Genomic DNA, 19,074 nt, shown 5'->3' with positions numbered 1-19,074 from the left:
GAGGAGACAAGAGAGGTGAAGTAGACTTGTTTGGCATGGTGGAGGGCGAGGTTGTAGGTTCTGAGCATGAATTTGTAGTGGAGAAAGTCAGTGGACATTTGCGACTTCCTCCACAGCCGTTCAGCACTTCTAGAGCACCGCCGGATGAAATGTGTTTGAGGCATGAGCCAGGGTTGCCGCATTTTACATCGGGTAGCTTGGGTCATGGGGGACGCCGCTTCATCCAGGGCATGTTTGAGAGCAGTGTTGTAGTGAGTGGCAGCCAGGTCGGGGCAGGAGAGGAGAGAGATAGGGGACAGAGAGGACTGTAGGGACTCAGCAAAGTCCTGGGTGTGAATTGCCTTAAGGTTCCTGTAGGTACTGTAGGTAGGTGGGTCTGGAGAGATGTTAGGGAGCGTGACAGAGAAAGAGAGGAGGTTATGATCTGAGAGTGGAATAGGGGAGTTAATGAAGTTGGAAGCAGAGCAGAGACGGAGGAAGACCAGATCCAGAGTGTTTCCATCCCTGTGAGTGGGAGAGGCTGTGAGTTGAGAGAGACCAAGGGAGGAGGTGAGCGAAAGAAGCTGAGAGGCAGATGGGGAGTTGGGGTCATTAGTGGGGATGTTAAAATCACCTAAGATGAGGGTTGGAATTTCGCAGGATAGGAAGTGGGGGAGCCAGGCAGCAAAGTGGTCCAAAAACAGGCGAGGAGCACCTGGGGGGCGGTAGATAACTGCTACTCGCATGGACAGCAGACGGAAAAGCCGTAGCGTATGTACCTCAAATGATGGAAAAGTGAGTGAGGGTAGAGGGGGGATGACCTGGTAGGTACATTTCGCAAATTGTACTGTACAATCCTTCTACCAGGTCATGAATAAATATATTAAAAAGAATAGTGCTCATTACTGCCCCCTGTGGTACTCCACTAGTAACGGTGATGCATTCAGAGTATGTACCATTTATAACCACCCTCTGACCAGTTAGTTACCTACTTACACACATTCTCGCCCAAACCAAACATTCAGATTTTATATACCAACCTTTTATGCGGCACAGAACCAAACGCTTTGGTAAAGTCCAGATACACAAGATTCAGTGACTGTCTCCGCTCCAGTCTAGAACTTACCTCCTCATAGTTATCAGTATTCTTAATTATTATTATTTCATTATTATTGCTGTACAAAATTGATAAATATGATACAGATAGATGTAGAAGGATGATAGATAGATAAATAGATATGAGAAAGATAGATAGATAGATATGAGGGTGATAGAAATTATATAGAGGATAGATAGATGTGAGAGAGATAGATATGAGATCGATAGATAGATAGATAGATAGATAGATAGATAGATAGATAGATAGATAGATAGATAGATAGATATGAGATAGGTAGATAAATAGATATGAGAAAGATAGATATGAGGGTGATAGATATGAGATAGATAGATAGCTAGATATGAGATAGATAGATAGATAGATAGATAGATAGATAGATAGATAGATATGAGATAGATAGATAGATATGAGGGTGATAGAAATGATATAGATAGATGATAGATAGGTAGATGTGAGAGAGATAGATATGAGATAGATAGATAGATAGATAGATAGATATGAGATAGATAGATAAATAGATATGAGATAGATAGATAAATAGATATGAGAAAGATAGATGATAGATAGATAGATAGATAGATAGATAGATAGATAGATAGATAGATAGATAGATAGATAGATAGATATGAGAAAGATAGATGATAGATAGATAGATAGATAGATAGATAGATAGATAGATAGATAGATAGATAGATAGATAGATAGATAGATATGAGGGTGATAGATAGAATCTGCATAAAAACGTGAATATCCTTTTAAATACTTTGCATTACCTATTCTGTGCTGATCATGAGATGCAGCCTGTACTATAACCCAGAGCTGTATTCACAATTCATCCATAATTAATTATGAACAAAGAGCTTCTGATCATTTTGCATCATAAACTCTATTTTTAACTGTTGCTCAGACTTCTGCATGCGTTCTGTAGTCCCAGCTCTGAGAATGGGGCTGCAGGAATGGATGTGAAGTTCTTACGGAAACCTCACCTGCCTTCTGTCTTGTCCGGAATATATGACATTACTCTGCCTGTCACATTTTAATGTTTACATCCAGTTCTACATATCGGCAGTCATTCCAGTGGTCGGATGAAGACGAGGTCCTCAGATCTAAAAGAAACAAAACTTTCCTGCAATAAGAATCTGCACTTCAAGAGCTCATGCCCACGGCCATGACGGAGTCTGCCACGGTGCCCCCCCACCCCCATACTTACCACTCCAGATCCCCCGTACGCGTCCCACGTGGTGGGCCGGCTCGCATGTGCAGTAGCAGTACATGTGGGCAGTGTCAGATGATGCGGCCGGCGTTGGGCGGGGCCACGTATTCACGCAATACTCCTACTGTGCTACAATGACTACAATGGACTACTTCTACTTGACAGCAATGACTAGAATGACTACTTCTACTTGAAGAACATGCCGCGGTTTTAGAACATGCCACAGTTTATTTCCCACTGCGGAATTCTGCGGTGGAATTCCGCAGCGTGAACATTGAGCTATTAGGTTCAATAGAACCTAATAGGTGCGGGGCAACGCCGCAGATTTCCGCCACGTATAACGTGGCAGAAATCCGGCCGTGGGCATTAGCCCTCAGGCCTCTTTCACAGGACCATATGTGTTTTTACACTCGGCTGACCGTGGTTAAAAATCACATAAATGAAAAATAGCCAATCTTTATGAGCGTTTTTTCGTTCATTCACACGGATGGCGTAATGGTGAAAAAATACGCTTCGGCGCAAAAATGCCTCAGGTGGCAGAAATCCTCGGAATAACTTCAACTGGTTAAATAGTGCCAGCTGTCTTCTTTTCCCAGTGTTGGACGCAGCTAAACTCCCTCTCCCTCCCTTTTTTTCAGCTCCCATAAAAGCCTATGGGAGCCTTCAGCGTATCTTGGCAAAAGATAGGGCAAGATCTTTTGACTCTGAATATAAAATTGGTTGCCGTTTTCGGTTGCCAATGTACTTTTTCTTCCAAATGTGATTTTTTTTTTTTTTTTTTTTACGCGACCAAAAATCAATACATTGGAATCCAATGCTTCAGACGGTCGCAGTTTTTTTACACGGCTAAATAGCTATGTATATACGATCGTGTGAATAAGGCCTAAAGCTGGCGTTACGTGAGTAGAAGCGTACTTGCACGCTGCTAAGCGCTGCGTTTTTCTGGAATGAACTATACTTTTTTACGCACACATCGGCGTATTTTATTGTACTTTTTCAGCTTGCAAGACTTTCATTTGCGCGCGGCAAACAGATGCAGCTATTGAAATGGCTAATTATTCTTAATGAGTTTCAGAAGTATTCTTTTTCCAGCGGAATTACGTAGTGTTTCTCGCATCTCTTGACGTATTGCTCGTGGGTGTGCGCTCCCCCCATTGACTTCTATGGGGGCCTTTGGTGCACCAATACGCAGAAAAATAGAACGCGTTCTTTTTTATTTTATTTAACCGAAATATGCACACAAAATGCAGAGATGTGAACAAACAAACATTTTTTGTGAGCAAATACACCCGTGTGAAGCCGGCGTAAGCAGGGGCATAACTAAAGGCTCAGGGGCTCTGATGCAAAATGTGATCCGGGGCCCCCCTTCTATCTGTATCTGTACCTGTACTCATACCTAAACCATGCTGCACAGAGACATAACTTGAAGCTTCCGGGCCCCAATGCAAAACCTGTAACAGGGCCCCCAACTATAATGCTTTATTCATAGTACTGGGCTCCCTATATGGGGAAGAGAGGCCTTATGGGCCCCCTAAGGCTCCGGGGCCCGGGTGCAACCGCATCCAGTGCATCCTGTATAGTTACGCCCCTGCCCAGTACTATGAATAAAGCATTATAGTTGGGGGCCCATTCCAGGTTTTGCATCGGGCCCAGAAGCTTCAAGTTACGCCTCTGGGCGTAAGGGTTAAGTTAGTGCAGAACGGGCACAGAGCTGCGGATCAGTACTGAAATTCCTAAGCTGCGGTCTAATAAAATTCCTTTATATCAGAACACAATGATGCTAAATTCTTGCTAATTAGTCATGCAACAAAAATGAGTTCGATGTTGGTTTAATAGGAATTCCTTCAGCTCAGGCATTGTTAAGGTCTCGACCCAGAAGTAGGTGGCCAAGTTCCATTTATTTTAATGTATTCCTTACTTTTAGGACAAGCAGGATCCAGGGGTGAATGTATAGAGGGGGACAGACGTTACAGTCTGGTGCCTGAAGTGGAATACAATTTGCATCTAAACTTCCCACAAACTTTAGATACTTGTTGGTCAAACAGATTTCGGCAATATTTCAAGAGATTGCTGTGATTGGCTCAGGATCGCGGCCTCAGCCAATCACAGCTGGCACTTGATGAGCCAATCGCAGCCATTCAATGAATGACATCATTGAATGGCTGTGATTGGCTCATCAAGTGCCGGCTGTGATTGGCTGAGGCCGCGGCCCTGAGACAATCACAGCAATCTCTTGCTGAAGGCGGGGTATTCAACCCACGTTACCAGGAAGAGAATGCACTGCTAGCGCTGAGGACTACACGGAAGATTGCTGAAGCACCTGGAGAGCAGTGAGAGGGACAGGAACAGCACCCGCAAGGTATTTTTTTATGTAGTGTAGCTAGGGCTTATTTTCAGGAAGGGCTTATATTTTAAGCACCACCCCCATGGTCCCGAAAATCAGGCCAACGCTTATTAAGTTCTTGTCTTGCTTGCCTCTGCAGTAGGAAATGATTGCCTGCTGGGAGTGAGCAAGATGCTGGTGATATTTGAGATTTACTAATATTGGATCGCTATCAGAGCGGTGGACCAGTTTGTTCCCTGGTGCAATGTGCATTATATTCTTGAAAAGGGTGCACGCCTTGTTGAACAATGTCAAATAGGCTTAAAGTGGTTCCTAACTTCTAGCTGTTTTCAGACAGCTCCGTACATTACGCAGTGGCCCAGGTTGGTACTGCAGGCTGAATCCTATTGAAGTGAATGGGAGTCAGCCTGCAGTACCAACCCAAGCCACTACGCAATGTGGCCACCCCACACAATAACGACAAACACCTTCTTTGGATAAAGTGGCCACAGCAGCCAATTTTATTAACAAACAAAATATAATACATTACTAAATAGTCCACAAACAAAAGGAGGGGGAGTCCTTGGAGCCACAAAAATCTGGTGCTAAACCTATCAACCAACCACGAACAATACCCCCCCGCTGGACCGACAGGCTTTGGGGCACCACCAACCGCCCTTGGGGTGGCTACCACTACTGTGACTTACGGCCGGAAGTGGTTTACTGCCCTCCCCCCTCCACTAGCTGAGTCACCGCACCAGACACCAGACAAATTAACACAAAGAAGGGAGTCTTAGCAGGTGAGACCCTGCCCACCCAAATCCCCCCCATACAATTTCCAACAACTGCAATGACCCCCCACAGCTGCCACGACCATAAAAACCTCTCACCTAACTCAACCACATTGGGCGGGACTCTTCGTCTTCTTCTCCACGATGGCGCTCACCCACCACCCCCTCCTTAAAATCCCCCCCACCTCTTTCCTTTTTCATCACTCACTACTCTGCACCTCCCTCCTTCTAGCATTTTCCAAACTTTTCTTTCCCCATTAACCCCTTGCTTACTCTCCCCCCGGCTGTCTAGCCCCTTCCGCTTAAAGGGGCCCTGCAGCCTCTTTGCTCCAGCCCTATCCTTGCTTTTAAATATTTTTGCACCAAAAAACTGTCATAAGTACACGTAAACTTGCATTCCATCAATGCTTAAAGGGGTTGTCCCGCGAAAGCAAGTGGGGTTAAGCACTTCTGTATGGCCATATTAATGCACTTTGTAATATACATCGTGCATTAAATATGAGCCATACAGAAGTTATTCACTTACCTGTTCCGTTGCTGGCGTCCCCGTCTCCATGGCTCCGTCTAATTTCAGCGTCTAATCGCCCGATTAGACGCTTGCGCAGTCCGGTCTTCTCCCTGGTGAATGGGGCCGCTCGTGCCGGAGAGCTGGTCCTCGTAGCTCCGCCCCGTCACGTGTGCCGATTCCAGCCAATCAGGAGGCTGGAATCGGTAATGGACCGCACAGAGCCCACGGTGCACCATGGGAGATGACCCGCGGTGCATCGTGGGTGAAGATCCCGGCGGCCATCTTGCTAAGGTAAGGAAGAAGTCGCCGCAGCGCGGGGATTCGGGTAAGTACTAAACGTTTTTTTTTAACCCATCCCTTGTGTTTGTCTCGCGCCGAACGGGGGGCCTATTGAAAAAAAAAAAAAACCCGTTTCGGCGCGGGACAACCCCTTTAACACATCCCCATATAACCCGTGTTTATATAGTAACCAAAAAAATATTATTGGGGCCCAACGAAAAGTCCGCTGTTGTTTGGATAGCCACTTTTCAGATGGCAGGCCTTAGGACAAACATGATTAGTGTCATGCTCTATGTGTATAATTACATAACACAATGACTAGGGCATGCATTGTTTCCAACAGACTTCAGTGGATGAGGATGGCCCTCCAGAGCTGAGAGAATGATGATAGTAGACCCTCCATTTACCCCTACATTACTTCAAGTTTAATTTGAACATATGTAATATCCACCCTACAACATATTGCCTGGAAAACAACCCTCGTCGGCTTACTGCATTTACAATGAGTTGACACTTAATTAGGGACACCCAGCGCGACGGACCTCCTCACAATTCAGAACTGCAGCAGTTCGTCATGGTGTCCATCCGCAGGTATTGGAAGAGCCGGGGTATGCGAAAAAAAAGGTAATCGCTCAGTTAAAAAGCAACTAGAATCGTGAAGTCTAAGCTGGTTGCCCGCTGGGCAAGCAAGAGTCGTTAGATTCTCGTTCTGTCTAAAAGAGCCATAAGGAACGATGAGTTGTGCATCTGGATACATTAGTTGGAACACCGCTGTTGTGTTTGGCTACGATTTGCTTCACTGTGCAACTCCTTTTCTTTAGGCCTCTTTCTCACGGGCTTTGCGATTTTTGGTCTCCCACATCACGGGCGAAAATCACGTGAGCAAGAGAAAGCCGCAACCAAGTCGGTGGCTAAATCTCCCACTTTCTCGCCCATTCAGATTACAGCCCGGGATTCTGTTGGCCAGGGGTAAAGACTTTCCCCCTCACTCCCCCTTTGCCGACTGATCATGGCAATAGAAGCTCCCATAGATGCCTATAGGAGCTGCCAGCAAAGGGAGAGGGAGAGACTTTAGCAGCGCTTGCCATGCTAATTTCCTTCCCCTCTTTCTCCAACCTATGGGAGCTGCCGGGAGGGGGAAGGACTTTAGCAATGCGAGTCGCTGGTAAAGTCCCTCCTGCCTCACCCACCCCTTTTCTGATGGAGGTTTTCATGGCCGGCCAATATTCGCTTCCATCTGGGGCGTAGTAGCTCGTGAACGGGCGCACAAATCTAGCGTTTGTGCGCGCATTCACATGCCAAGGGGTCCGATGCATATGCACCGAGCTCACCATGCCGTCGCCCATTTCCCCTCCCTCCCCATCGCAGGCTCAGCTCTCGTCTCCTCCCTGCTCGTTCTTTGCAATGGGAGGGGGTGGGGTGGAGCTAAGCGGCAGCCCACCCCGCCTCCTCTCATTGATGGCTATGGACAAGGGGCGGAGAGAGGGCAGTGGCTTAGCTCCACCCCTTGTCCATAACCATCAATGGGAGGAGGTGGAACAGGCTGCCGCTTAGCTCCGCCTTTTAAATCAGGGCAGGGTTGTTTTGCGTGCGTAGGTCGATTTACTCTGCATGCGCAAAAAGTACAATCCTATGCGCTAATATGCATGTAAATCAAAGTCACTCACTGTGCAAATACTTTGCGTTGAAGCGTGCGCAATATAGTTGTCTAAAACCGCCATAATTCGCTCGTGCAGACAGGCAGTTACATCGTTGACTCGTTGAAGAGAGAAGTCGTTCAGTCATTCATATTTGCTGTATAAGTAAATGCGAATGACCAAACGAGCGCTATTTCAACTGAACGATAAGTGAACGAGTCAACGATGATTTTTATGTCGGCATAAAATGAACAACGGACGAAAAATGAACAATTACCGTCGGTCGGTGGCTGCGTTTAGACTGAACAATTATCGTTCACTTTCGCTCGTTTGACCAATTTTTTTAAACAATAATCGTTCCGTCTAAAAGAGCCTTAAGGGCAAAAACACGTGGGCATATGCGCAACTACGCTTGCCGCTATGGAGTGTAGTTGCACATGAACCAGTTTTTTGGGAGAGCCATTCAAACCCTGCGCCATGGCACAGGAGTTTAAAAAAACCTGCGGGAGGATAAGTCCTGCCAAATCTTTCCAACACGTAGTATTAGCTTTGTGTTTGAAAGATAGGGCAAGTCCTATGTCCTCTCGCCCGTGGTAATAACGGGCAAGAATGCTGCTAATCAAAACAAAACCATTGAAATTAATGGTTTTGTGCCGTCCCATCCTGCGGCCGTGATTATCAATTTTTCACAGACGAGTGCGATATCGCGCACGCCAACATGCGATTTCCCCACAGATGTGAGGCGTTTTTAACTCAAAACCGCCTCGCCTCACTTCGGGGAAGTAGCGATCCTCCGCCGCAGCTGACAGCCACGGCGGAGGATCGTGGAGTTTCTCCCATTGTTACCAATAAAGAAACCTCGCAACGCACCGCGTACGCCTAGGAAGTGGTGCGATGCTGCCCCCAGCCCCGTTGAAAACAATGGGTGATGCGAGGGCACACTGAAAGACAGGATGTGTCGCAATCTGTTTCCCGTGATGTCAGAAAAAATATTGCTCATGTGCAGGACTCCATTCAAAACAATGGGGTTCATATTTGTGTGTCTCGCAATGCACAAATCTCGCGCAATTTTCTCAGCCGCGTGAATACTGCCAAAGGGCTCTTTCCCACGAGCGTATATCAGCCCACCGTTTTCACGGCCAGCCAATATACACTATGATCTGATGCATTGGATTCCAATGCATCAGAACACATGGCTGTATTCCCGCGATGTAAAAATGCCCGGTCAGGCCAATATAGAGCGGGCGTTTTTACGTTGGGCTCAAAAGATAGTCCTGGAACTACCTTTCGGGACGGAATATGGGAGCCAATGACAGCAGCCGGAGAAGGGAGGTGGGGGGAAGTTTAGCAGCATGACTGCTACTCCCCCCCCCCCCCCCCTTCTCTCCTCCTCTCTGGCTGATTGCAATGGGGGGGAAGGCGGCGGAGCCGAGCGCCGCCCCGTCCTGCCTCCTCCCATTGCTGGCTGCGGACAAGGGGGAGAGCTTAGTGCAAACAGCCAGAGGGGAGGAGAGAGAAGGGAGGGAAGGGGAAGGGGCAAAGGTGGCCTCGGCGTATATACACCGAGGCCCATGCCATCTGAACGGGCGCACAAACGTTAGATTTGTGCGCCCGTTCACGCGTTTTTACTGCTCAGATCGTAGCATATATCAGCCGGCCGTGAAAACGGCGGCCAATATACGCTCCTGTGAAAGAGCCCTAAGTGTGAAATAATACAGATACACAACACAGCCATGCATTTCGTTCCATATTGGGGTAGCGACTTGTGGAATAAAAAAACCTTGACTTATATGAGTCCCCAAGTCCTGACGGGTCGGAGACGTGCGCTGCCTCGGCATTCCTGGAACTGGTCAGAGATTAGGAAAAAATAAATAGATGACCTCTTGTGCAAATCAGATATCTCAGACTAAGCCTTGACCCGCGCTATCCAAAAGCAGAACCCAAGGAATGAAGATTACATAATGGAATTCCCGTCTTCGAGCAGGTGCGATCTCTTCTTGTTAAGAGCGGTCGTGGGCGGCATTCTTCCTTAATTCCGTAAACATTTCTTAATGCCAAATTGTAGGCAAAATACTGCAGGTGATAATTAGTAAAGCAACACAGAGGCGGCGAACGAATTCTATGTAAAATGTCAAGATAATTTTCTTCTGTTATATTTAGTCGCATCTTGTTGGTACTTCCAGAACACAACATCATTAACACTTTTAGCAACAGCAATAACATAAAATTAGGTACAAAAGTTCAAAAAATATTCCTCGTAAATAGAGCCTTTCTAAAAGATTAGTAGTATTTAGTGACTTGTAAGATATTGTTGTGTTAGTCTTTTCCCCAGTGCCGTATGTGCCATATGTGTGCCGAGCTCCGCGCTACTCCGAGCCCCGCGCACATTTCAAGACACAGTTGAATATATAAGAAAAAGTGGTTCAGGGACTTCATAAATATCTCATTTCGCCTGAAGGCTATATTTTCAATGGATTTACACCAGAAAACTGCTCTCAGCAAGTTTGTGATGGTGGGTGGAGGGAGTCTGCCTGTGGATACAGAGATACTGGGAAGCAAGTGGAGGTAGGAGCCTCCCTGCAAACTGTATGAGGCTACATGTAGACCCAAGTCTAAGCAGTCCAAGTAGAGAGGTCTTATAGGTTATAGCAAGAATATACTCCTGCATCAGAGACAAGATGGACAGTTAATCAGAAAGGAGAGTTACCACTGTCACCTATGAGTCGTGACTGCATAGAACCCATATAGGAGCGCCCCTACCACGAGGCAATCTGAGCCTGCTGCCTCAGGCGGCAGTCTGCGGGACTTCAGAAGGGCGTCGCTAGGGTTGCCACTCAACTGGTTGGTCACCGGGCTGGCTGTTAATTAAAATCAGTATATATTTGTTATTACCCATATTGATGGCCTGTAAAAAATGCACGCTGGTAGGGTTTGCAACCCGACAAGCATTTAACTCACTCCATCTGCAGCTCCCGGTCTCTGTAATCAGTCTATGACCGCTCTCCTCCACCCCTCACCCCGATGTCTGCCTTCCCGTAAATAGATACCATCTTGTACACAGTCAGTGGTCACAGACTAATTACAGCAGCGGTGGCAGCTGGACCAAAGCTACAGACAAAGTGAGTAATATGCTTGATGGTGTCAAGCTGCTGCCCGGCTGGAGTTCAAATACTGGGGACACTATTATTACTGGGGCCACTAAGGGGGGCACTATTACTACTGGGGCCACTATGGGGGTCACTAATACTATTGGGACCACTATGCAGGTCACTATTACTACTGATGGCCCTAATGAGTTCACTATTACTACTGGAGCCATTAAGAGGGTCACTAAACTACCGGGGCCTCTAAAAGGAACACTTACTATTGAGACCCCTACTAGAGGTGCTATTATTCTGTAACTTCAGACAAGGCTCAATGGTTCAAATATGTGTTGGGTGCTTTCAATGCCTGTAAACACTACACTGTTATACTACAGTATTTCAGTAAAGTTTATTGTCTTCGGTTGCCTGTGGGCCGCGTCTGTGACATTTATTTGTGACTCATCTACATGTGCGTTATGCTTGGCTTACATGTGAATAAAGGTTAAAGTCTTATACAAGCAATTCCTGCTGCTCCCTGACCTGTACTCCGTCAGCCCGTAGACTTTGAATGGAGTGGCAGTGCTCATGCATGACCACCGCTCCATTCAAACTCATGCAAAATGGAGGCTCAAGACCTTCCCTCTAGTTATCATTTAAGTTCCCAGCAGTAGAGCCCCCAGCGATCATGCATTTATCATCTATCCTGTGGATAGGTGCTAAATGTTAGTGGAATAATTGTCACAGGTTGAGGTATGGTGATGCCAGGTTTTGGATACAATGCAGCAGATGGAGTAACCAAAATGCAAGGTATTTACTGTATTAGAAAACACAGAAATAAAGGCAAGCAGTTGGAAAGGAACGAGTAAGCAATTGAATTGTACCTGCAATTATCTATGCTGCTAACTCGAATGTGGGAATACCTTCTGAGCAATATCAACAACACGACATTAACATGAAAATAGTAAAAAAAAATACATGAAAAATCCACACCAAGGGGAGCTGGTAACTTGTGAAGAATATCTCGCCTTTATTGATCACCTCTGTTTATCAAGATTCTGCATGGAATCGAAACGCATACTTCTTAGTTTTATCCTGTTTTGCATGGCACGTTATTAATGAAGGCAAGATATTCGTCATGAGTTACCAGCTCCCCTTGGTGTGGATTTTTCATGTTTGAAGTACCGCTGTGACTGGGCGGTGCGGCTGGAAGGAGAGGAGTATTGCCGATACAGAAGGAGTTCTAAAGCTGAAAAGTAAGGTGAGCCAAATTCTTTTTTCTCTCATAAAAAAATTCAGACTACCGAACTCACAGTTCCTTTTGTGTCCAAGGCTCATGTACCTAAATCTATTTTCCCCCTTGCAAAATATTTCAGTCCGTAAGCGGGGCTCAAGCAACAGAACACTGTCTCCCACAGTCCAATCTTCCAGACACAATCGATGACTGTTGTAGCGGGCATGCTAATTGTTCGCTAACTTTTCTCTTTTTGTGTGCATACATATTGTCCCTATCAGAGGCCAGCCTCACTTACGGTTTGTTGTGCAGGAGTTGCAGCTTCTAACAACCTGACCTCTTCTGCAGCATTATCTGGGATCAGAAGTGCTACTCTCTGCGCCTCTCTCCGTCTCCTTGCTATTGCTGATTGGCCCTCTCCAGCTAAGGGTTGTTGCAATCCTCCTCTCTCCGGGTCCCACACACCACAGGCAGCTTCTCAGTCTTCAGCCCTGTGTCATTCTGCGCAGCTAAATTGTCTCTTTTATATCAAAGCATTAATCAACCAATCAGTGTCCAATGAGCATGCTCAGTTCTGTTGCGCCAAATTTTGCCACACGTGGCAATTTTGATGCAATTTTTGGCGCATCTCTCCAGCTCATTTCTATGACAACATTAAACCCTTGGGGTGAGTCCCTTACATAATGACCCTTTTTAACTTCCATAGATGCTCTAATAGGGCTCTATAAAACTTAAAGTGCGTGTCCGGTTGTAAACTATTGATGGCCTAACCTCAGTACAAGTCATCAGTAGTGTATTGGCAGGAGTCCTTTGCCTGGAATCCCCTGCTGATCAGCTGTTTAGCAGGTCAGTGTGCTTATGTACTGAGCTGATTTCTGCAGGAAGCAGACAGCTCCGTTCTTCCGATACTAGTCAGACATGGTATTGCAGGTAAAGTTCCTATTGTTTTCATGGGAATTTGGCCTGCAATACCAAGCTTGGCTGCTACAGTAAGAACGGAGCTGTCTACTTCCTGCAGAATTCTGTTCAGTTCATGACTGCACGAGCCCAGAGAACAGCTGATCGACAGGGGACCATTGCAATGAACTCCCGCCAATCTCCTATTGATGACCTATATGGAGGATTGGCCATCAAAAGTTTACAACCGCAAACACCCTTTAATATGTCCTGTGCATGAACCATAAATCACATTACAAACATTCATATACCTCATTATACCCCTTACCTTCATCATTTTTATGGGGGAAAGCTAGGTGATTGTTAAGACCAAGCAGATTATACACAGTATTGCAATATGTAGTAGGCGGGTGGTGGATAGGGTATACATTGAGGAGATCAAAATATGTATCCTTGGTTTGTGCTCTTTGCTGGTGACCATCACATTCATCATTTATGCTATTCAAGCCTCCAGGGTTTATGCAGTTGTCTTCAGGTTGACAATTTTGACACTTTATGAAGACAGCCAGACAGATGCAGATACATGAACAGCAGGGCTGGATGGAGATATATGAATATATTCTAGTATTCACATATCAGGATGTTAGATTTCCATCTACAACACCATACAATACAGTATAGGAGCTCCTACGGAGCTTGTTGAGTTGAGACTATGAGGTGGCCTTCTCTAGTTGCCATGGATATAGCAAAAGGACTGAGATTGGCATAGTGTTCCGATTATATCTATATATTCACGTAACTTATATAGTCAACCCACACACTGCGTCCTGTGCCAATTTTGCCTCTTTTATTGGAAAGCCAATGGTAATATCCCTGCTGTTAAGATGGCAACTGATACTGCCATAAGAAAAATGTGATAGAAGAAGACATTCTGTCAGATTCGTTTATTAAAAATAATTCTATTATTTGTACATTTTGAAACTTCAGTCTCCTTCAAAAAAAACTTTTTATTTGAAGCAACAAGTTTGTCCAAAAGTTTTTCCCACTGCTCAAAGCATTTTCTTAAATCGTCATTATTGATGTCTTTTAGTACTTGTGCCTTTTTTTTAGTTTCATCTCTTAAATTCCAGCAAAACATTTTACTTTGAGGAATCTTTTAACTTGAGGAAATGTTTTAAAAAGTCACATGGGGCGAGATCGGGTGAATACGGAGGGTCAGACAAGGGTGTCATGTCATATTTCATCAATAATGGCCTAATTAGTGTACCATAGATCATTGAGAGTGCGCACAGAGCCTCCGGCTTTTAGCCTTTTACCAAACTGAAGCGCATGCATGCAGACCATAAAAGAGACAGCCAGAGCAAGAAACACGGAACAAAGCTCTGCACAGCATCCATCCTAACACCAAGGTAAGTTAAGAGACCCAGGTAAATTGGGAGATCCAGGTAAGTTAGGGGACCCAGGTAAATTAAGAGACCCAGAAAAGTTAGGAGACCCAGGTAAATTGGGAGACCCAGTTAGGTTGGGAGACCCAGGTAAATTGGGAGACCCAGTTAGGTTGGGAAACCCAGGCAAGTTGGGAGACCCAGGTAAGTAAGTTAGGAGATGTAATGGTATAAATGATCTAGCAAGAGGGGCTCGTATTTATATATGCAGACCGGTGGTAATTGGCTAGCTGGAGAACTCCACACCATCAGCCAGCCAAATCAACCCCACCTGCAGCAATATGCTCCAGGAAACCCACAGTACTACAGGTCCTAGGAGTACAATGTAACCGTATGCCACAGAGAGTATCCAATGTCATTAGGGCCAAAGGAGCCCCACTAAGTATTAACATATGGTTAAAAAATACTACTTTTGATTCTTGTTCAGGTGTCCAATAACTTTTTGTAGCATAGTGTAATTCTTGGAATCAGTAGGTATCATATCTGGTATATCATGAATGGGAGTCACTTGCGGTCAGTGTGCCGGCTGAACAGGCATGAGCTCCGCACCGTGACACAGACATTGCACACTCTACATTGACTGCTGCTTTGCTTGCACATATGTCTAATCCTCTTTTAGGCTTATTACTCGAATTAGTTCCTACAACCTCCATTCATGCTCAGATTGTGTGCTTGTTAATTCACTGTGAAGACGGTAGGGATTTACTTTTATATCCTTGACTTGTTAGATATGGAATTCAACGACAGCCTTATATCCAGGCCATATTCTCCACGCTGAGCTCTAGAGATAGGTTCTTCATGTCCTACAGGCCACTGTTCTATAGGTTTAGGATAAACGATTTTTACAATGTATACCTACCTGTATTTGCCAAGTTAATGAGTGTCGCAGCAAATTAAAGTTGTTTTCCAGGCCCAAATGTTATTTCTCCATTGGCCTTGCCCTCAGAATCTGTGACATATAATAGTAACATAGTAACTGTTGGCTTACAGCAGTGAGGTCCTGTGTTCAAATCCGGCCAAGGACAACATCTGTATGGAGCTTGTGTCTTTCTTATGTTTGCGCAGGTTTTCTCTCACACTCCAAAAACATACTGATAGGGAATACTATAAGGAAATTTATGGCAGCTTTAGACACGACGATTCTCACTCAAAAGTCGCTCAAAAGACATCTTTTAAGCGATAATCGTTGTGTGCATTTACAGGGCAAGGCAATCAGTAGTTTGATTGACAGTTTTGAGCAATCACCTTGCGCTCTGAGCGGGAATACAGAAGACAGCTGGGGCGCTGTCTTCTGTATACTCCTGCTGTATTCATGGAGCACACTGCTGTTATACAGCTGAGCGCTCCGAGCAGGGTATGCAGAAAACAAGCGGGGCCGCTTTGTCTTCTGCATCCAGCTGTTCTCTTCTCGGAGCACTCAACTGGTATGCTGTTAGCTGAGTGCTCCGAGCGCGGAATGCAGAAGACAACTGGAGCACTGTCTGCTGTATACTCCTGCTGTATTCACGGAGCACACAGCTGTTATACAGCTGAGCGCTCCGAGCAGGGTATGCAGAAAACAAGCGGGGGCCGCTTTGTCTTCTGCATCCAGCTCTTCTCTTCTCGGAGCGCTCAGCTGGTATACAACTGAGCGCTCCGAGAGGGGTATGCAGAAGACAAGTTGGGCCGCTTGTCTTCTGCATCCAGCTCTTCTCTTCTCGGAGCGCTCAGCTGGTATACAACTGAGCGCTCCGAGAGGGGTATGCAGAAGACAAGTTGGGCCGCTTGTCTTCTGCATCCAGCTGTTCTCTTCTTGGAGCGCTCAGCTGTTAGCTGAGCTCTCCAAGCGGGGTATGCAGAAAACAGCTGGAGCGCTGTGCTCTTCATACCCCGGCTGTGTTCACGGAACGGCATACCAGCTGAAACAATAGTATCAGCAATATCCCGCTGTGAACTCCTGATAAGGCTGATTCAAAGAGAACGATCAGCGGCTCATTAACGAAAACTGAACAATGTCAGTGCTGTTAGACCCAACGATTATCGCTCAAAAGACGGCTTTGAGTGATTTTTAAGCGAGATTTGTTGTGTCTAAACCAGCCGTTAGATTGTGAGCCCCAACAACGACAGTGCCCAATTGTGATGGCAATCTCTGTGCAGGGCTGAGGAATATACAGTATATCTGCTATATAAAGTGAGCGAAAGAAATAAATTTAGGATACATCACACAGATGTATTACGGTATATTCACATGGTGTAAATTTGATATGAAATCTGTACCAGTAAAGTGTACTTTTCATTTCAATGGCAATTAATAATAATAATAATAATAATAAACTTTATTTGTATAGCGCCAACATATTCCACAGCGCTTACATAGACAGGGGATACAGAAAGACAAAAGTACAAACATTACAGAACCACGGTTACAAAGTAATCAATTGATGGAAACAATAGGGGTGCGGGTCCTGCTCCAACGAGCTTACATACTACAAGTAATGGGGTGATACAGAAGGTAAAGGGGCTGGAGATGTGCACGGTATGGCGAAGTGGAGAGTGAGGGGTGATATACACATAGACAATAGTCAGACATTTAGCCGTGTGACAGCAGAAACAGTATGACTGCAGGAGCGGTTTATGATGGCTAGCAGGGATTGCAGTCAGTAGGTCAGGGAGCATGTTATCAGGCGGAGTACAGAGGGGTTTGTTTAGGGAATGCGGTATGCCTCCCTGAAGAGCTGCGTTTTTAGAGCATGCCTGAAGTTCTGCGAGTCCTGAATTGCTCGGGTAGCCTTTGGTAGTGCGTTCCAGAGGACCGGTGCTGCTCTGGAGAAGTCTTGGAGGCGGGAATGAGAAGTTCGAATTAAAGGGGCGCTCAATCTGGTTTCGTTAGCAGAGCGGAGAGCCCGGGCTGGTTGATGGATTGAGATGAGGGAGGCGATATAGGGGGACGCTGCACTGTGGAGGGCTTTGTGGATGAAGGTGGCGAGTTTAAATTGAATTCTGTATTTAGTGGGCAGCCAGTGCAGTGACCAGCACAGGGCAGAGGCGTCAAAGTAGCGGCTGGACAGGAAGATGAGCCTGGCTGACGCATTCAGGATGGATTGGAGAGGGTAGAGTCTGGTGCAGGGGAGGCCGATCAGCAACGAGTTGCAATAATCGATCCGGGAGTGGATGAGGGCAACAGTAAGCGTTTTTAGCGTGTCCACAGTGAGAAAAGAGCGGATTCTTGTGATGTTCTTGAGGTGCAGCTGACATGTTTGGGCCAGAGATTGGATGTAGGGGGTAAAAGAGAGATCACAATCAAATATGAATTCAGGCTATAGTCTATATGGTACGGATTTCAAATCCACACAAGGAAATAAAGAGGTGCCATTCTGCACCTGGATTTGCCCAATATGTGGCTAATATATTTAGAAGTGGAATCTACTCAGAAAATTCTGTCATTATTATCGTTTACTGTTTAATAGTATGTTGCTTTGCTTGAATGCTTCTGTCTCTTTAAGAGGGGGCGGGAATAAGAGAGGGTTCAACGCTGCCGTGAAGCTAATGCAGCTTACATGACACAGCGACAAGCCACGATTTCAGCTCATCCACCAGCTGAAGTTTGTAAAACACATGCAGCTCGTGCGAAAGCTACGAGCGAACATGTCTCCTCAGTGAGCAGCTAAGGTTCGTAAATCACATGCAGCTCATATGGGAAAGCAATGTAGCAGAGCTGTGTGTGTGACGTGCATGTAGAAGAGCTGTGTGGCATATTGTGCCACCAGAAACACTGGTACTATAATTTCCTAATAATAACTAGTAGTTCCCCTATTGAGATGCTTGCATCTGGCTGAAGTGCTTAAGAACCTGAAATGATAGACCCATAGCCAGGTATCAAAACCCCGTGGTGTATGGACTGATTGGCTGACAGGGCGGTGTTTCCCCTAGCCAACCAATCAGCCAAAATGAAAGTATATTTATTCTGGACCCACCTCTACCTGGGCGCTGGTTATTCTCCTTCCTGAGGCGTTTGATCAGGCAACAGACTCCTGTCAGCTAAATACTTGTGGCTATTTATTCTGTGTGTGACTTATTCATGTCTACCTTGTACAGTTATATACACTGCTCTTTTCATCTGCATTATACATCTTCCCTATCTTCCATCTAGGAACAGAGTAGGTCACCCCTGTCGGGGAGATCACCCTACTTCTACGCAGGATCTGCAAACCAAAGTTGGCTAGGGATAGTGTTCCCATTCCTGTATTTCTGTTACTGTCATTTGTCCTATTTTGTATTCCCCACGATCTGGTGATAGAATACATGTCTGTATTAGTCCATTGCGGATATTTAATACGTCTTGGTCTGTAGGTGACATTTAGCCCCCTCAAGCACCAAAGCCCTTGGGTCACTGCCACCCCTGTACTGCCTATAGCTACAACCATGCCTATAAATCCTCATCACCTTCTTATCTTTGGCTCATCCACTCTGTTAGGGGCAGGGTGCTTGCTACACATATCAGGAACTTCTTGGCCCATGTTAGGTGCCTTCTGCATGTGACACAGGTCAATGATATCATATACCGCTTGTGTATGGCATGAGAAATAAGA

This window comes from Eleutherodactylus coqui, chromosome 11 (genome assembly GCF_035609145.1).
Source record: "Eleutherodactylus coqui strain aEleCoq1 chromosome 11, aEleCoq1.hap1, whole genome shotgun sequence".
Taxonomy (NCBI): domain Eukaryota; kingdom Metazoa; phylum Chordata; class Amphibia; order Anura; family Eleutherodactylidae; genus Eleutherodactylus; species Eleutherodactylus coqui.
This window is presented reverse-complemented; position numbering follows the sequence as displayed.